The sequence below is a fragment of the Apodemus sylvaticus genome, chromosome 18, assembly GCF_947179515.1.
Source record: "Apodemus sylvaticus chromosome 18, mApoSyl1.1, whole genome shotgun sequence".
Classification (NCBI taxonomy): domain Eukaryota; kingdom Metazoa; phylum Chordata; class Mammalia; order Rodentia; family Muridae; genus Apodemus; species Apodemus sylvaticus.
Window position 1 is genome coordinate 38,682,644 of NC_067489.1, and position 21,093 is coordinate 38,703,736.

Sequence of the window (21,093 nt, forward strand, 5' to 3'; positions counted from 1 at the left end):
CCAGAGCACCCGAGAGTTAGCCAGAAATGTAGCCCCTACTTACCAGGCAGGCTTCTGACACACAAAATGATGGGAATCAATCTCATCAAAGCTTAGAAATAATTACACCTGCTCAATAACACAAGCACACCAAAGGGTTCAGTTTCATCAGGGGCTCAAAGGCACCAATTCATGAGAATGACGAAAGCAACAGGCTCCTTCTGCAGAGCGACCTAGGACCATATTTTGGCCCAGCCTGAGGAGATTTTGAGATAATATTTTTAATTTATTTGGACAAGCAGGTGCTAAATGAATAACAGACAATGATGTGAAATACTGGTCTTCTAAGTGGAGGATTATTTTTATATTTAGAAGAAGAAAGTTGTAAGAGGAGGCTGGTGTGCATTGCTCTGTTTCTTTCTCTCATGTTTTGTTTTTTTTGTTTGTTTGTTTTGTTTTGTTTTGTTTTGTTTTGTTTTGTTTTGTTTTGTTTTGTTTTGAGACAGGTTATCACTTTGTAGTCCCCTGGTTGGGCTAGAACTTCCTATGAATGCTGGGCTGATCTTGAACTCACAGAGACCTACCTGCCTCTCTACCTACCTCCCAAGTGCCATACACTGTCTTGATATCTTAATATGCAGGCAAGAAGTCATAACAGAGTAAGATCTTTAGTCCTGCTTTATTAAATTTGTGGGAGAAGGCTAATGCTACAGCTGCTGTTTTTTCTTCCTCTCACTTCCCTTCTCTCTCCTCTCCCCTTCTCCCTTCTCTCCCCATCTTTCCCTTCTTCTCCAAAGTCTCATTATGCAGGACATGCTGGCATCAAGTTCAAGATCCTCCTGCTTCTACATAGAATGCCTGGCTTCCGTTCCTCACCGTTGCCTCTTGAGGGCTGAAGATCAAACCCCAGGAGCCTTGTGTACTCTAGGCAAGTTCTCTCTTGCTAAGCTATACCTCAAGCTCTTTAAATCAATCCTGAAGGCGTGACTCCTGTTGAAAACATTAGCTCACACTCAATAACTTCTGGATGCTGTCGCAATGCTGAGTTTTTCATAAACTTTAAAAGCTAATGACAAAAAATGTTTGCACAGTTTTAGTTTTTATACATAATTCCTGCTGGAGTAAAAGTATTTATTGATAGAACATATGACTGCTAATCCTTTTTACCCAATTACTTCATCTACCTTTTTGTAGCAATATAAATGGTTCATAAATTGCATTACTCACTGGAACCTGCAGGGAGGGTGGGATACATGCAGATGACGACACAGATATGACACAGGATGGGACACCTCAATATCCAAAGACTAAATTCTATGTTTATAGGTAGTAGTAGTAGAACTTTAGAATTCTGTTTTGTTTGTTGTTGTTTTGTATTTATTTAGACAAGACTCTTTCTAGAGCCCAGAAGGGTCTGGGATCCCTCTGCTTCCCAGGCTAACCTTGAACTTGGGGCTATCCTCCTACTAAACTAATACTACTGATGTGAGCCACTAGACTGTGTTGAAGACTTCCAGGTGATTCCAATGAATAGCAAAATTTGGGCATGGTGATTTTACTTTTAAACAGTTATTCAAGTGCACATCTACAAATAAGGAAGGTCTTGGATCTCTGGGCATCAATAAAAAGTGGTTCTAGAATGTTAATGGCATTGATCAATGGAATAGATTTGAGGACCCACATACAGGCCCAGTTTCCTGCAGACACCTGAGTTTTGATAACTCCGAGGCCAACAACACATATATGAGAAAAAGGCACCATCTTAAAAAACAACAAACAAACAAACAAACAAAAAATGGTCTTAGTCGAACTGGAGAGGTAAGTGTAGAGGAATAAGGTTGAATCCTTATCTCTCACCCTGAACAAAACTCAATTCCAAACGGATCAAGGACCGCAGCGTAAGATCTGATACCCTGAATCTCAAAGAGGTCATTGGCACAGGAAATAACTTTCTGAGTAGGATCCCAGAAGTGAAGGAATTAGGATCCAAAATTGATAAATATGGCCTCATGAAACTAAAAGGCCATGGCAGAGAACATGATCATTTGAGTAAAAAAGGCCATCTACAGAAAGGGGGAAATCTTCACCAGCTACACATCTGACAGAGGATAACTATCAAGAGTATACAAAGAACTCAAAAATCAAAATATCAAGGAAAAAACAAACAACCCAACTTAAAAGAAACATGAAACTGAACAGAGTTCTCAAAGGTGAAATATAAATCTAGATGAGGAACATTTTTTATTTCAACAGAATATATTTATTTGTTTAATTTTTAAACATAGCAAAGGATAAAAAAAAAATCTCAATTTAATACCCAACACTTTATTTGGCGATCTTAAAAGCATTGAATTCTCAACAGCTGTACATGTAGAGAAACATTTTTGTTTTAATGTTCAACACGCTTGGTTGTTAGGGTTAGACAAATTAAAACTACTTTGAGGTTTCATCTTTTTTGTTTGTTTGTTTGTTTTTGTTTTTTTCAAGACAGGGTTTCTCTGTATAGCCCTGGCTATCCTGGAACTCACTCTGTAGACCAGGCTGGCCTCAATCTGCCTGCCTCTGCTTCCCAAGTGCTGCGATTAAAGGCGTGCGCCACCACCTCACTGGCTTGAGGTTTCATTTTATCCCAGTCAGCATGGCCAAGTTAAAGAAGAAGGAAACAGCAGCAACAATGCTAACATGGCTATCAGGAAAGAGAAACACTTATCCACAGCTGGCGGTTGGAATGGGAATTTTGGTTTCTTTAAAAACCCGTTAATGAGCCAGGCCGTGGTGGCGCACGCTTTTAATCCCAGCACTTGGGAGGCAGAGGCAGGCGGATTTCTGAGTTCGAGGCCAGCCTGGTCTACAGAGTGAGTTCCAGGATAGCCAGAGCTATACAGAGAAACCCTGTTTCGAAAAAAACAAAACAACAACAACAACAACAAAAAACCCAACCTCCCCCCCCAAAACATTAATGTTATACAAATATGTTTTTGTTTTAATCCCAGATGTGGGATGCTTTAGATTGTCCACAGCAGCTAACTAGGATTCGTCTTGTGGTCTGGCAGGGGTGTGATTCTGACAGCTGAAGATATTTTATGTTTGGAATTCTGGGAACTCTTGAGAGGGTATAAAAATGCCCTAGCTCCAAGAAGCTGCAGCAGCTGCTGGTCTCCTCCGCTGCGGTTTGCCAGTCCCTTTTGTTTGCTGGATGACTGCCCATTTCTGGTTGTAGATATCCTGATGATGGAAGATTGGTTTTCCTCCAAGGAACTTGATGCCACTACTCATCAGGAAGCAGTCTAAAGAGATCTGTTCTCCTTTCCCTCAAGCCCTTCTCTTTTGCCAGCTAGGTTTGGGGGGAGGTTGGAAAGGATTGGGGTGAAGAAGGGTGGTAGGTAAAGAACCTAATAAAGTAGCCTAAAAGTATCATTTCAGGTAGGAGTATAACTGATCCAGCCACTATGGAAATCAATGTAAAGGTTCCTCAATGAGCTAGAAATAGATCTACCATAAGATCTATTATCATAAGCTATATCACTCTGGATCAGGTACCCAGAAAACGCTATATTCTGCTGTTAAGATATGAGTTCACCATGGTCATTGCTGTTCTATTCATGGTATCTAGGAAATGGAAGCAGCCCAAATGTCCAACCACTGATGAAAGGATAATGAAAACCTAGGGCACTAACAAGAGCCCGACTCACGAGGGGCCATATTCTACCACTGAGCTGCATCCCCCACCTCCTTAAAATAATTTATATTGAATGAGACAGCCTGTCTGAGAGCAGATATTTGAAAATAATTTAAATGGATACATTTATAATAACTATAAAGTATAATGATTCCCAATTCAAAATACCTAAAGCAAAAATGCTATCAAAGAAATACACCTAATCATAATGAATGATAAGGAACAGGATGATAAACTAGATGTGCTGGATAAGGATGGTTTACTACCATGAATAATGAAGACTGGATGGTCAGTGCAGCCGAGTCCAACCGCAGAATGTTATATCATTTTAATCTCGATCAGGGATTTCTACCCTGCCTTTGATCATTCAGTTCCAAGATAATATATATTTATAATTATTTTATATTTGTAATATATTTTACATTTATTATAAGTCTTAAAAACACTAGAACTGAGCAGATATCTAGCCTCTGTGTCTATTTCCCTGCCAATAGCCCTGAGATACGTCTTGCCATGTTTTGCTTTGGCCAGTCTTACTCTATTCTGTTAATTCTGTACGCTGAAATGGAAAGCTCTATTGTGAAGTCCCATCTAACTCATTCAGAACACAAAGAGACTTAAAGTTAATTAAATTCTAAATTTCTCCCCCAAGTCGAAGCTCTGCCTTTCTGTCATCCCAATCTTTCTCAAAAGCCAGTGGTTACTTTTTGAGTCCTGCTGTCTGTCATTCGCTGCCATGAAAAAGAAAACGTCACCATTATTACAGTCCAGTCAGGAGTACAGATAATAACTTACCTCAAGTCAAGATGAATCAGTGCTCAGCCAGGCTCAGTCCACACAGCAACTTCTAACTGCAGCAGTCAGAATGACAGACGCTTTCCCCCATTATTTGATTAGACCACAGGCCAAGTTGACTCTGGCTTTAATCCAGAAACAACGTGAGGAAATCAGCTTAACATGGAAGGAATACAAAAAAAAATAAATGGAGGGCAAGCCCCAATACTCTCATGCTGCCGCCAGCGGCCACATACGAACCGGAATACCTGGAAGAGAATTCTGAGGTTAACGGGAAGGGGGCGAAAGAGAAATGAGTCAAGAGGACAGTTGCCCATAGAGACCGACTTTACTATCATTAAGCCAATATTTATAATCTTAGGAAAAACCACCCTGCCCCCCAAATGGCCGAGAGTTCATAGATCTTCTTCTCGGCGGGTTGTCTGCTTTCAGTCCTGCAGTTTTCTGTTGGTCTCCGGGTGGAGCTGTGCTTTGGTGAAATCGGCTGTATTGTTCCCAAGGAACTAGGGCCGGAGATAACTCCAGGGAAGGGTGAAGGCTGTAGGCCAGGAAAGCCGCAGCTTGAATAGGCCGGAGATAACACCTAGGGAGGGGGTTTGCCAGCCCGGAGGGTCACAGTTAAATGCTGTGGGGGGAAGGGACACTCTCATATTTTCAATTTTCCCTCCTTGCTGGACATTTTATTGGATTACAAATCTTTATGCCAGCCTTTTACAGTTGTGTTCACCCAGAGGAGTCTGTACTTCATCCTAAAAGCCAAGTGCATCTGAAGCTTTGCCTTACAGAGGTAAAGTTAATAAACTGCCACCTGCAAAGAAGGAAACTAAAGTGTCATTTCAGCTAAGACAGGGACAGAAGCTGCATTTTTTTTTAAGGTATGAGAATACCACTACAGGCTTATGTTGGACAAGATGGAACCAACAGTTTATTTGATTTTTTTATTATATGTCTTTGTTCTTGAGAACTTCAGACATGAAAACATGAGATATGACCATATCTAATTCTCATTCCTCTTCAAGCTTCCCCACGTCCTCCACAGCATGTTGCGTCCTCCCAACTTCACATTTTTTTTGGATACCACCCTAAATTCCCATCAGCCCATGCGTACATGGTTATGGGACTATCCATTAGCAACAGCGTCCTCTGATGTGTAAGATGGTGACCCTTCCTGGAAGCTTTAGCTGTGCTCCCACTAGCTGTTCTTTTTGCTTTTAAAAACCTCTGCAACAGCTTCTTGTGTGTAAAAGGCAACTTTTTCAGTTCTGCTAATCTCGTTGGGTAACAATCTCAGACTGGAAACCAGGTGATCATTTCTCTTCCTTCTGATGTAACTCAAGCAGTTGTTTGCCATTTGTTCTCTTACCCGATTTCTCAACTCAGATTCCGGTAAAATGTAGTGTTTTCCTTCCGTCCTCGATTAGTTACCGAGCAGAAAGCTTTGCCTGTATTTGACCTTCCCACTAAATACTTTCTGATGATTGACTTTTCTTTGAGAAAATTTGGAAGTTCTTATAGAAAAGTTAGTCCTGATGATTCAATAATAATAAAGCAATGACATTTAGGCTGAAGCGATTTACGCTTACAGGAGGAGTGAAATTTATGATATTTCAAATAGTAGAGAATTCTAACCGCTGGTGTTGAAAGGAAAGCATGGAATTTTAAAGCTAATGTGATAATAACCACTGTGGTGAAGTTAATATTTTTAAATGTATCTTTCTTGTATCTTTCTTGCTTTCTCCACATTCAAAATAATAATTGATAAGCTCTATTGTCGCAGGTGGTCTGCAGGGGGCACAATAGTAACAACAAGAACTATCATGTTTGGGCTGGAGAGATGGCTCAGTGGTTAAGAGCACTGACTCCTCTTCTAGAGGTCATAAGTTCAAATCCCGGCACCTACATGGTGGCTCACAACCATCCTTAAAAAGATCTTACACTCTCTTCTGGTATCTGAAGAGAGCTACAGTGTACCTACATATAAATAATAGATAAATCTTTAAAAAAAAAAAAAAGAACTACCACCTTCACTGTAGTTCTACATGCCAAATCCAGTAAGAACAGGTTTTTCTTTGCCTTTTGGTGATACCGAGGATTAAACTTAAGGTGTAGCACATACTGAGAACCTGCTTTACCAGTAGTGGGCTATCTACCCGCTACCAAAACTTTTAGTTAAAGCTGCATTAACTCAGTCTTCAACATCCTAGTAGGCTATCAACTGTCTCCATTTCAGTGGGGGAAATAGGCACAGAAGTTTAAGTGACTTGCCCAAGGTCACTTGAGATGTGGAGCCAGAACTCAAAGACCATCTGGCTCTGAATTTGTGATCCTCAAATTCACTGTGAAAACTAGGTTATGCTGTCAAGGACTTGGTTAAAAAACACTGTCCTAAAAGAAAAGGCTAACAAGCCATAAAATGTAGGGTCAATATCTTGTGGAGGCATGCTCCAAACTGCAATTTCTAGAAATTTGATTTGCGGGAGTCGGGGGGGGGGGGGGGGCGGGGCGGCGGGCAGTTAGGTGGGGGAAGGCAGAATAGTGTGGAAGAACGGAAGAATGGTCCTAAAAGATCAGAGGTGAGCTCTCTCTCATGGCATGGGTCTCAACTATTCTTTCAATTTCTGCTCCATCTTTATCCCTGCACATCTTATAGGCAGGACAAATTATGGGTCAAAGGTTTTGTGGCTAGGTTGGTGTCCCCCTCCATCCATTAAAAGTCTTGCCTGGTTACAAGAGGTGACCATTTCAGATTCCATATATCCTATTTCTAGGAGTCTTAGCCAGGGCCACCCTTAGAAGTTCCTGGGAATTTTGGACAAAGGAAAGGGAGGTGGAGGGAAGGAAGTGGGGGGGGGGGAGAGGGAGGGGAAGCTGGGATCTGTATGTAAAGCAAATAAATAAATAAATAATTTTTTTTTAAAGATCAGAAATGTTGAAATACATTTTATGAAAATTCTAGCAGCGAGTTTGCTACCCACCCCAATGGTCTAGGTTCCCGAATGAAGCACACAAATACTTTATATTTTAATGAACCTTAATCAGCTCAATAGCTGGGCCACTGCCTAACCTCCACTAACTCTCGCCGATAATTCTGTGTTCCATCTTGGCTGCCCTGGACCTAGTTGGGCAGCCCTCTGGGCCGTGCTCTCCCAGCTCCTTCAATGGCTACACCTCTCTGTCCTGCACTTATCTCTGGTGTCCCCGAGTCTCTCTTTTGTTTCACATTCTCCAAACATTCTCTCCTTTTCTCTCCTCCAGGTCCCACCCCCCCTCAAATCCCTCCCACCCCTGGCTGCCTTGCCCATCTATTGGCTGTTGGCATCTTTATTTACCAATCAGAACCAACTCAGGGAACCCCAGACGCTTCGAGGAGACACTCCAGCAAACTGAACGTAATTAGCGTTCATAATACAAGCAGCTAGGCAGAAACCCTGAGTGCAGTGGTTTGTACTATCAGCACGCAGGAGGCTGAGGCAGGAAGATTGCAGGTTCAAGGCTGGCCTAGGGTACTTACTCCCTATATATTGGGAGGAGGGGATCATGGAGAGAGGAAAGGGGAGAATAGGGAGGGAGGAAGTTGGTAGTATAACTGAATTCTTAAGGCTATAAAGCGTGGCACAAGACTTTGGGTCCACTTCCCACCTTACCTCACCAAAAAAAAAAAAAAAAAAAAAAAAAAAAGTCAAGATTGTGACCTATGGTGTGCATGAGAACAGAACACTCATGTACATAAAATAAATAAATCTTTTTTTTTTTTGAATGAAATAAGAGGAGCAGGTTGGTCCCAGTGTTGAAGCAGTGGACCAGAAACAGGATGGTCAGGATTCATATCTGAACACATGAGTGTCTGTGTATTAATAGTTCCACATGTAGCTCAGGCTAGCCTGGAACTCCGGATCCTCCTGCCTCCATGCCTTCACTTCCCAGGATGCTAGGATTGCAGACTCTCAATGCCACACTTAATGCATTCCCAGCAAGCCCTCTACCAACCGAGCTGTCTCTTCAGGCCCAAAGCCTAATGGGTTTTTGCTGCTTTTTAATTTTATTTATTTTATACGTGGATGTTTTGTCTGAATGTATTTTTGTGCACCACATGTGTGTTTAGTGCCCACAGAGAGCAGAAGAAGGTGCAGGATTTCCTGGGACTTTACTTACAGAAGCTTATGAGCTACCATATAGGCGCTGGGAATCAAGCCTGGGTCTTCCGGAAGTGCAGCCAGTGATCTCATCTGATGAGCAACTCCAGCCCTGACAAAGCATCTTGTTGTTGTTGTTGTTGTTGTTTGAGACAGGATCTCATTATGTAGCCCTGGCTGCCCTGGAACTCAGGATGTTAACCAGGCTGGCTTCAAACTCACAGAGATCCATTGTCTATTTCTCTCAAGTGCTGGTATTGAAGGTGTTCAGTGCTATGGCTGAGTCCTATTACATGGGTTTTAAAACAAGCTTCACTGAACAAAACTGTGAGATCATTAAAGTTCACCTTTCATAGAAGCTGAATTTATATGGCCCCCTTAGACAGTCTCTGGACTAATTGACTCAATACTTTCTTTCAAGGACTGTATGAAATATATAGACATTAATATAGACATTAACAATATATCAATATATCACACATATAACATTGGTTATATATTTTATATTAATATTTAATATTAATATTAAATATTTATCTATAACATTGATATATATTTACACACATTAATATAGAAAAGAGAGAATTGCTTTCTAACTTGTTGAGGTATTTTACCTAGAAAACCTGTTCATTGTGGGCTGTGACTCTTAAAAATTCAAACAAGGAGACTTGGAGAACAGAGGGCATTGGATAATCGTGGGGGGCGGGGGGGGGGATTTCTTTTTAAGAAATGGTCAGATTCACTGTTTTTCTCTGGTCCAAAAACATTTTCATTAGGTAGAAGACACAGCCCCTTCAAGACCACATTTCTCTGCCCCTGGGATGGGTCAGATTAGCAGAGACAGATGAGTGAAGATTCTTCTCTTTTCAGAATACCTCACCCAGAGAACTCCTCATTGTACACATCAGACTCCGGGCAGCCGTCATCCGAACCCGCCCGGCCCTGCAGTGCGCCTGCTGAACTAGAGGCCCGCCTGGTATGTGATATTTGAGCAAATCCCTGTGTGAAGGTTTTGTTTCAGGCTGTCCATCTCCTGCCGGCTCCAACTACCGCAGTGGCAGGTCTGCTCTGGCCGCATCATCAAGCAGACACAGGTAACCCGACTGATCGTCTATCTTTAGCGCACCTCCGCAATATATGATTCTCTTTTTAAAATTCTGCTGATTGGTTTTAGTTAGCACAGCAGATTATGAGTTTCAATGTAATATTTTCATGGTATTTTGCTTGTACCCATCTCCCCTCCCTTCTCCGTCTCCCCTTCTGCTTCCTGTTGTCCCCGTTCTTCCTCCCACAGCGTCTCTTTTCCACTTTCAGGTCATGGGTGTGTATCTAAAGTCTGTGTGTGAGGAAAAAAAGAGCAACATTTTTCTTTCTATTTTCCTCCATTTCTCTCTTGCCGCCTCCTCCTTTTAAGTCCCCCGCCCCACATCATGGACTCCTCTCTATACACTCTGCTGTATAGGGTTTGCGATATACATTTCATTTAGGAGTAGAAACTTGAAGATCTGGTAGTTCGAGTCTGGCTCGTTTTACTTAGCATGATGGTAAAGATCATCCATCTCATGCAAGAAAATGATCCAGCTCATTTTCTTGCAACTTACAGAATTTTATTATTCTTTACTACTGAATGAAGCAAACAAAATAAAAACAAACAAAGAATACAAGTGCTTTTTAAGAAGAAGATTCAAAAACCACAAAAAATCAAGGATGACTTTCAAGGTAGAAACTAAGACTGGGAAAATACTGTATGTAATCCAACGTCAAACTCCTTTCTCCTCAGCTGCAGTTCCTGCCCTTGTCACTGCTCACGCTTTGCCCTTCTTATTTTATTACTAAGAGAATTTAGATGATCTGGAAAGCATCTTCATTTAAGGCTACCAGGGGCATTGGAAGGAATAAGACATAATCAGGAAAAAAAAAACAAATGAAAGCAGGCATGATATGGAATGAGACCAGGACTGGAGAGATGATTCTGTCCACAAAGTGCTTGTCCTACAAGCACAAAGTACCTCAATGTGAACCCCAAAACCCAAGTATATGTTAGGAAAACAAAATAGAGCCAAGTGCAGGCACATTAAAAAAAAAAAAAACAAAAACCAAAAAAAACATTGGGGTGTGGTGACATGCAGTCGTAATACTGGCACTGCAGAGGCAGGAGCGGTGATCCCTGAGGCTTGATGGAGAGTCAGTTTAGTTTACTTGGCCAGATTTAGGACCTTCAACATCCCAGTCTCAGGGAGATTGAGAAAGAGAGAGAGAGAGAGAGAGAGAGAGAGAGAGAGAGAGAGAGAGAGAGATTGAGATTCCTTGTTCTCCTTGTAAGCCTGTACAAGATTAAATAATAAAATAATAAATAATCTGTAAAAGATTAATAATAATAATAATAATAAACGTTTACCAGCTTTCCAAGAAATGTAACTTCACGTCCCATAAAGGCCGTGTCCTCTCCAGTGTTCTAGTCAAGCTACAATGAAATGATTTCTTGGTACTCTAGTTTCTCACTTTTTTGAGCGTTTCCTTTTACCTCTGATTATACAACCTAGAGTGTATTAACTATCAACAGGGAAACATTTAAACATCTTTTCTCATTCTATTTTTTTCTTACAAAAGCAGAAAAAGAAAAGCTTCAACCACGGAACATGTTTGTTTTCCTTTCTCTGTACAACAGACCTTGGAATAGTGTCTATACTATGCTTCCAGACAGCACCATCTTTCTCCTCCAAAGACCAAATGCCACTATTTTTCCCCATCAAGTAAAGGTTAAATTTTAATAAAAACCAGATTTTTTTTTAAAGCACAGAACACATAAAAAGAAATTCGGCTTTCAGGTGTAAAAATTCTGTGGTGAGAAAGGAAAACAAGGACACATGGTAGGTCAAACCACATTCTAAAATATGCTTTTAATAATAATAATAATAATAATAATAATAATAAAGGGTTATCAAATACTTCTGCACTTGCCACATGTTAGGAAATGGTCCAAAAGAAGAAAACCAAACAAGCCCAAACTGCTTTGTAGCTGCTTTATGTTTTATTGTCCATTAAGCATTCTTTTTTCTTTAAAGATTTATTTATTTATTAGATGTAAGTACACTGTAGCTGTCTTCAGACACACCAGAAGAGGTGTTGGATATCATTACAGATGGTTGTGAACCATCATATGGTTGCTGGGCTTTTAACTCAGGACCTCCAGAAGAGTATGTCAGTGCTCTTAACCACTGAGCCATCTCTTCAGCCTCACCATTAAGCATTCTTAATCTTGTTATTATTGATAGTTGGGGTTTAAACCAGTTTTGGCTGCTGGTTCTTCTGTGGTGGTTGTCTTGGGTGTGGCAGGATGCCTCATGGCAGTTCAAGCATCTCTCCTGGCTGCTAGTAACGTCTTCTGCCCCACCCTTCCTTGCTGTGCCAACCATAAGGAACCCAGATGTTGTCAAGTGAGCCCCCCAGGGCCCAAACAGCCTTCATTTGGAAACCACTATCTTATGGTCTTCTTTATTTTTTAATGTCTATGTATGTGTTCATATGTTTGTATGTGAGAGAAAGAGACACAGAGGCAGAGAGGCAGGAGCAGGTACGGGCCAGAGAAGGGCTGAAGAAACAAAGAAGATGGGAGAGAACACATGGGATATGCTTTTATGCTACTCAATAATGACACACCTGCTTTATTAAAATAGAAGTTTGTGGCCAGGTTGTGGTAACTCATTCATTCCTTTGATTCCAGCACTCAGGAGGCAGAAGTAGGTGGGTCTCTGTAAGTTCGAGGCCAGCCTGGTCTACAGATTGAGTTATAGGACAGCTAAGGGTGCATAATGGAACCTGGCCTTGTCTCTGTGAGTTCAAAGCCAGCCTGGTCTTCATAATGAAGTGTAGACAGATCAAGGATAAATAGACTCTGTTCCAAAACAAAATGAAGTTCTCATTTCAAAAGGTTTGTGTTTGCTCTTAAGTGGCTTTACCAATATCTGGAACATCTGGAAACACTGACATCTGGAGTAAAAATATATTAGATTTGTTGGAGACACACTAGAAAAATAACAGATCCAATTAAAGACTGGCACAGACAAGCAAAAATGTAGCAGCTTGACTCTAAAAGGAGTTCTTGGACTTTGTGCAATAGATGTACACACACACACACACACACACACACACATAAATTTGTGACTGGTCATGGTGGTGCAAGCCTTTAATCTCAGCACTAAGGAGGCAGAGGCAGAGGTATTTCTGTGAGTTCAAGGCCACCCTGGTCTACATAGTGAGTTCCAGACAAGTCAGGGATCCACAGACTCTGGAAAACAAAATGGAGTTCTCATTTCAAAAGGTTAAGTTTGTACTTAAGTGACTTTACCAATAACTAGAACTCTCTGGAAAAAAAAAAAAACAGAGGCTACTGACAGAAGTCATCTAGGAAAGGCTTTGCAAGCAAGTGAGTTTCCTTGTGATGGCCCCTGATATTGCATGGCTGTGGTGGGCACATTCTGGAGAGGGGCAGCATAGAAACGTTGTCCCAGGATTGCTTAACATGAAGATGAACTTTCATGAACTAATGCAGTTTAGATGAATTAATGACTTTATAGCATTCCTGATTTGATTAAAGTAATTTTAGGAAAAAAATCTTTAAGGAGATAGTTTTGGTTGTTTTGCCAGAAAGATGTAATAAAGTTAGAATCAGGAATAGAATGTGCCCCCTCCTCATAGAATAATAAGTAAAGGCTGCATAATAAGAAATACAATGAGCTTTCATAAATTACGCTAAGAAAAAAAATAGACTTGGGACAAATCTTTGATCAAGGAAAAACATTCATTCTAGATCAGGTCCAAAGATGAAGCCATAGGTGTGCATTGTGACAAAGCAAGGCCACGTGATGCTTTAAACTTATAATGAGCTTATGGAGTGAAACACTGCTTTGACCTTTATATTGACATCCTTTTGTAACTCCCCCTTTGTGTAACTGTGAAGTAATTTTATAAAGAACTTTTGTCTAACAAGGTATAAAAAGGCTGAGAGCAGATGAGAGAAGAAATAAAGTGTTATGAATAAGTGGGTAAGTAACTTAATATTCCATTTTGAGAACAGCAGTTAGATTTTTTTGAGTTTGGTGATGAAGAGTCCTAACCGTGCAGTAATGGGAGATGCCTTAGTAATATGATAGAAGGGAACCAGAGAAGGCTATCAAAGGTTTTGAAACATTAATTATACATGTGCATCAGATCGAATTAGCAGATATAATCACATAATCGATTCAATTATATATGTTAGCAGTTTTTCATGAAAAGAGATACACAAAATCATAATTCGATTTTCTCTGAGCAAAGATGAGTCAGTGCTTCTCAGCTAGGAGTCATTTTCTTCTCTCTTTCTCTGCTCTGGAGGATCTGGGGGTTACTTGGTAGTCAAAGTCAGAAGAACCTTTGGTTTCCATCACTGGGAATATAGCTGTTTTAGGTGTTTTGTGAGTAGACACCAAGCAGTGCTGCTAAATATTCTACAATAAAAAGAACAGTCACCCCTACTCCTAACACAAAATAACAACACACACAAACACATGTTGCAGGATATTTGATCACATTGTGAATCCTGAGGTTGTATTATTTACTGAAAAAAAAAAGTTCTAGTTGTGTGGCTCAGCCCTTAGCACATACTTTAATCTCTCTGGCTGAAATGTAGGCATGCCATTAATATACACCTTTAATCTCAAACAATGAAGGTAAAGCTAATGTTTGTAGAGGGAGTATCCAATGTTGGAAAACGATGTCTAATTGAGTGGCAGACAAGGTGACGCATCAGAGAAAGATTTGACAGAATAAGATACATTCAACTCTCACAAGGAGAGAGGAAAGGGAAGCTACTTGAGGGGGGGGGGGTGCAGAGAGAGATAAAGGAAGGAGACAGTTTAACCAGGAGAGTTTTACAGAGACAGGTTGCAGAGAAAGATCAAGCTAGTCCCAGGTGAAGACAGCACCAGCCAGAGAATCAGAAGGAGCCAGACGATTAGAACCGACGGCCAGAGTTCGTTTGAGGCCAAGCAGAGCAGTTCAGAAGAAGGCAGTTCGAATCAGTCCATGTGGAGAGGAGTTTTGAGTAAGAACAACTGAGTTAACTAGCCAGCCAGAGGTCAGAAAGAGGTAGAGAGGGTGAGCCTACTCAACAGGAAGTCTCGGGGGCTGAAAACAATTCTAGGCCTAGTTTAGATTGTAGGACAGCTAGAAGCTTCCAGGCCTAGGCCTAGGTTAGCAGACTGAGGCAGTAAAACTTACAGACAACAAGCAACAGGAGAATAAAAAATAATTTCACTCGTACACATGCACACTCACACACACACTCACCAGTCAGGCCAGCAAGATAGCTTAGTCTATAAAAACCCTGTTTCCCAGCCTGAAAGCCGAATTCTTTCCTTAGAAGCCGCGTGGTGGAAGGAGAAAACGGACACCCAGAAAGTTGCCCTCTGAGCTGCACGCATACACACAGTTACAAACAAACAAATGGAAAACAAACATCAAGAATCATTAAGTCCTGTCTGTCAATGGTGCCATAATGAAGAAATTTGGAGCTAGATTAAATCAGAGCTAGGACATAAGAGGAACAAAAGCGTAGGAACTAGGTTAGAGGTCTTCAGTGGGCATCTTACTTGGCATGACCAGTTTCTTCTTCCATCGAGTTATCCACTAAGCTAATTTAAACTGAGTTATAGCTTTAAAGTATATTTCAAAATTACTTTTACATTCTACTTAGGCTTTGCCTGCACATATATCAACATGGATAAATCTCAGAAAGATAATGGCTAATGACCAAAGCAAGTCAGAAAAAGAATACGTTCACTGTGATACCATTTTTTTTTATCAAATTTGAAAATAAAAAACAAAATAATATTTACTCACGAACATACAATATTATATATGAACAGTGAAAATGATAATAGCTAATTCAGAATGATATTTATGGTTGAAAAGTGAAGTGATTTTGTAGTAAAGAATGGGGAGTTTCTAAACACAGTAAATCAATTATTTGTATTTTTTTTTAATGAATCCTTACAGGTTCTTATTATTTTTAGCTTACTACATATATTTTATATAATTTTTTATGCTGTATCTAAAAAAATCAAGTAATATGACAATAAGCATCTGTTATAGTTGGCTATTGGATTCTGAAGACATTTCCTTTACGTTCTATCACCATCTGCAGGTAAATCTAGCTATTGCAGAAAATTGTTTGTTTTCAGACAAAAACAAAAATAAATTAAGGAGCACCAAAATAAATGAAATCTAAAAGGCATTGAGAATATGTACAGAAGTATAAGGGCAAGTTTTCAGTTATAGACACAATCTGTTATTAGTAAACATGCAAAATATATTTTAAAATACAAACAACATAAACACAAAATGTTATATTGTAAGTATCACATAACCAGTGTCCTACTATATATCAAGAAACAGAAACAAGTAGCGTTTTTTAAAATATAATTTTATTTTTTACTTATTCACTTCACATCTCACTCACTGCCCCCTTCTGCTCACCCCTCCCTCAGTCCTTCTTTCATCTCCCCCTTCTCCTCTGAGTAGGTGGATGTCCTCTTCCCTGGCACTTCAAGTCTCTGTGAGGCTAGGTGCTTCCTCTCCCACTGAGGCCAGACAAGGCAGCCCAGCTAGAAGAACATATCCCAAATACAGGCAATAGCTTTTGGGATAGCCCCTCTTCCAGTTGTTCAGGATCCACAGGAAGACCAAGCTGCACATCTGCTACATTGGAGCGAGGAGTCCTAGATCCATCCCAGGGGTGTTCTTTGGTTGGTGGTTCAAACTCTGAGATCCCCAAGGGGCTAGTTGACTCTGTTGATCTTCCTGTGGAGCTCCTAGCTACTTTGGAGCCTGCAATCCTTCCTCTTATTCTTACTTAAGAGACCCCAAGGTCCATCCACTGTTTGGCTGTGGGTGTCTGCCTCTGTCTGAGTCATCTTCTGGGTGGATCTTTTCAGAAGACAACCATTCTAGTCATAGAGACGAATGGAGGCCCAACTTGAGACCCTATTCCTGACATTATTAATAATACTCTGTTATGCTTGCTGGCAGGAGTCTAACAAGTAGTATTTTACCCATCATCATGACTAGTTTTTTTAATGGAAACTGAATTGCATACATTTAGTTACTCCCTAACACCAAACCAGACACCACCTTTTCTTGTTACCCACTTTTCTTCTCTGCCTGATTTGTGCTAACCACGGCCACCATGTTAAACTCTAAGGGAGGAAACTTGGAGGGAGAAGGGATAGGGAGGGGAATGGGGAAGCTCAGAATCAGGTGTGGGAAGGGACAGGAGAAATGGCCAGATGGCCATCAGAATGAATGGAACTCTGCAACTGACAGGGGTGAGGAGGTAGGGGGCATTTCCAGGAAGAGAGGAACGGCACAAGAATCAATGGAGGTGACCTTAGTTGTAACTCAGAACATTGGACATATGAAACCTGAAGAGGCTACCTCTTGTAGGCAGGCAGGAACCTCAGTGGAGCGGAAGAGACTCCAACCCACCCACGAAACTTTCAACCCGATATTTATCCTGCCTATAAGAAATGCAGGAACGGGGGATGGAGCAGAGACCGAGGGAATGGCCAACCAACAACTGGCCCAACTTGAGACCCTATTCCTGACATTATTAATAATACTCTGTTATGCTTGCTGACAGGAGTCTAACAAGTAGCATTTTACCCATCATCATGACTAGTTTTTTTAATGGAAACTGAATTGCATACATTTAGTTACTCCCTAACACCAAACCAGACACCGCCTTTTCTTGTTACCCCACTTTTCTTCTCTGCCTGGTTTGTGCTAATCACAGCCACCATGTTAAACTCTAAGTCTTCATGTTCAGTCTAGAAGGCGATGTCGATAATTCCCTGACACACAAAGGGTAGGAACAGGACAGTCATAAGTTTGAGGCCAGCCTGACAGAGAAAAAAGGAGGAGAAAAGGAAAGAAGAACAAGAGTTGGGGACATAGTTGTAGAATTGCACGTGCCTAGGGTGTGTAAGGCCGAAACAACCAAACAGCCACCCTTCTCCCAAGGTCCCTTTGTGTAACTTTAATTTAATCCTGTTTTCAATGGTGACTCTTAAACGCATTAACCTTTCTTGTAGCCCACCACCCACCAGAAGTAGTTGAAAAGAAAGGACCTTTCCTTCACGTGTTTGCCTCAGCAAAAACACCATCCAAACGACTTTCTAAAGAGCCCTTAAGTTTCGAGTTCACACATTCCCTGGAGAACAAAGTCCCGATCTCTTCAGATTGGTGGTTAAGACTTTCTATACTTCAGACCCAACCTGTTGCTCGGTCTTACCTTGTCCAACCTCCCCTGTGCCTCACCCCACGTGAATCTCTGCTTCAACCAGCTTGGTCTCTGGGCTGGCCGTTGCTAATTCTGAATGTACTATGCATTCCTGGCATATCCCATCTCCTTCCGATCAGCCTGCCGTTTATACTCCTGAATATTTCAACAAGTGCGTTTGATATTTCTCCTAAATGTCAAATATTGAAAATCAGTTCCCAAGTATATCTTAATAATAAGACTCTTTGTTTCCTACATTTTTACAGACAGATGCTTCACATTCATCCTCCATATAAATCCTAGGGCTACTATTTTTTTTTTTTTTTTGAGATAATATATCCCTACTTTCCCTGCCCCAATTACTAAAGCACTGTCTGCCTAAATCATTTATTTTGGGATAATCAGGTATTATTAATACGAAACTGATTGCTTTCCTTGAGGTATTGTACGTCTTTATATATACAAGCTAAATTTTTGGAAGTCAGGATAATTTTACAGCTTCTCAGTAACCCCCCCCCCCCCCATTTCATTACAAAGATCAGTGATGCTGGTATTTTTAGTTTGAGGAAAGTTTAAAAAATACAGTATTTTTTTTTTATTAATTCTTTGTGAGTTTCCTGCCATGTATTTTGATCATATTCACAGGTATCTCAACTCCTTTTCATAGGTCCTCCGAGATCCACCCTCCATTTCTCCCAGGATGGGAGAATCACATCCTCTTAAACACACACACACACACACACACACACACACACACACACACACAGTCAGTTCAAGGTCTGTGTAAGCAACTTAGTGAGACACAGATCCAAATGAAAAATAAAGAGAGGCCTAAAGATATAGGTCAGTGGTAGAGTGCTTGCCTAGCGGGTCGAAAAGCGCTAGGTTCAATATCCACTACCAGGCTGGATATAGAGCACAGTTGACAAAACATTTGCCTAGCACGCATGACACCCTGGGTTTGGATCTCCAGCAATGTACCTCAGCATTCCAGAGGCAGAAGGATCTGAGGATCTGAGGATCTGAAGTCCGAGAGAGTTGAGGCCAGCCCGAGATACAAGAGATGTTGCTTCAGAAATAAAATAAAATATACAGAAGGATATGGACACAGTAGTAAATAGCTGTGGGCTGGAAGAGTTTGTTTATATAAACTGTGGTGCTCGGAGAGAGTCATACTAATTTGTTTTGTAAACAATTTGTTGATAGTTGTGGGGAACAATTTATTGTGGAAACACAGAAGCCTATTCTTTCCCAATTACATTATTTTACATTTAAAAACCCCATTCCATAATTACAAACTGTCTAAAAACAGAATGTGTATGCATGCGACTAAAATAGACAGGTAGTTTAACTTTGGAGCCTGGCCTATTGAAAGCCTTGCAACTTAAAAAAAGGTTTGCTTTGTGTTATTTTAAAGCCACTATTTATCTATTTACTAACCTTAATACAGCTGTTAGCAAGAATACGAGTTAAACAGGATTTCAAAGACCATCAGTTCAGAGAAAAGTTCATGAGATTAAACTGTTTACAACCACTTGTTTCTACCAACAAAGCAGCGGGACAATGTTCCGACTGGCAATAATGATTGACAATTATTTATGATTCTTCCACCGGCTAACCACACATGACAAACTGGTTTAATCTCCTTGTTCAAATTAGGGGTTAGATTGTAAAAGGCTCGTCAGTTAGCCTTCGTGACAGGAATGTGAGTAAAAATGCACTACAAGAGAGAGCCGAGGGTTCCCAGTCCTTCCGTCTCCCTCTGGAAGTTCAGGCCTCCACGGAATTTTAGGAAGCGCCCGGATGCTCACAGTGAACTAATACACTTAATAAAAATCCGGACAGGCCTCAAGCCTTAACACAGCGGAGCCGTCTGGAAGGCGCATAGCATACTGGGATTTGTAGTTCCGTATCCTTTCGCTACCCGATTGAGTGGGCATTCTGGGATGTGTAGTTCTCAGGTAGTTCGTTTGAGTAAATCCGTTCCTGACTAGAGGGCCGTAAGCGACTCCACGGACTCCCGTGCGTCACGTGACTTCGGTCCTGCACTCCCGGAGTTCGCACTGCGGCTCCAGCCCGGGCGAGTTCTCGCCCCCGCGCGGCCGTTGCCGAGGAGACGGCGCTCGTCTCGCGGAGCGTTGCGCCCCCCTCCCCTCCCTTCTCTGCAGTTCCCCCGCCCCCCTCTTCTCCCACCACAATGAGGTCCTAAGATGGCGGTGGCTGCGGCGGTTGGCGCCTAGTTAGCAAATGTAGAGAAGGCGGCCATTGGGGCTTTGGGCAGTCGAGGGAACTTGCGGGCCTCCCTCTCGCGGTCTTCGAGGAAGAACCGCTGCTGGTGGCGGCTCCCGGAGGGGCCGACCGCCACCCCGCCCTTGGCAGGAGGGGCGGCTTCGTTTACAGGTAATGCCCGCGGGACTGCGGCCCTTGGCAACCGCGGGCTGGAGAGCCGGGGGGTGCATGGCGGGCGCCGTGCGGGCGCCGGCCTGGGGCCACGCCTGCCCGGGTAGCTGAGGTCCCTTGGCTGCGCGATCCTGTGCCCCCAGCCCCCATCCTCAGGCTGACACCGGGTCCTCCCGACCCTGCCTGACGCCAGCTCTCTGGTGAGCGTCTGGGGTCGCGCCGGCGCCTCCACGGTCTCGTGGCGTCCGCTCCGGTGGACCCGAGGACGGTCCCCTTCAGGGTGGAGGGGAAGCCGCCTTGTAGTTTGGGCGATGAGTTCTGAAAGAAACAGGCCTGGGCGGCCGTGACCGCCCTCCATCCCAGCCCACCCGCCAAATTCCATCCCGGGAAGCGCCCCCGGCGGCGGCCCGAATCCTCCTGGGTGCAGAGCGTCTGCGGCCGGGGAGTTTGTGCTGTCGCTTTGACTCTTGGAGCATTAAGGCCCCGGTAGGCGTTCCTGACTCCAGCTGGTAGGTTCTCACTGAGAAAATGTTAATTTAATAATCCTTCTCCGCGCTCCTCCCACTGCCCCTTCTCCACCCCTTCGTGAAGATCCAGTTTCCTTTCCAGCCAGGATCGAGGGGCGGCGGGGACTTGCGGGGGACAAACGTGGTGTCCGGTGGGAATCCGGCAGCTTGGCTTATTTTGCAGGAACTGCTGTGACGGATTAGGTGTTAGGCCCCTGGGTGGGCGCCTGCCCGAACCAACTTTCTCCGGCTCCTGCGGCAGCCTTGTCCAAAAACCAAACCAAA

At 42.2% G+C, this 21,093-nt stretch overlaps 1 protein-coding gene across 10 annotated transcripts in view; it reads left to right on the forward strand.

The window, feature by feature from the left end:
• The first annotated feature begins 20,213 nt into the window (after positions 1-20,213).
• The window catches only part of Pcm1 (pericentriolar material 1), a 93,975-nt gene continuing 93,095 nt past the window's right edge, over positions 20,214-21,093 (forward strand). For 9 of the 10 annotated variants that reach the window (XM_052162363.1, XM_052162366.1, XM_052162367.1 and 6 more), the window contains exon 1: positions 20,214-20,302. The gene's annotated coding sequence lies outside the window, so the exon portion shown is untranslated. Of the gene's footprint in view, positions 20,303-20,792; positions 20,812-21,093 lie in introns of those variants that run through there. The other variant, XM_052162364.1, reaches the window with a different exon arrangement.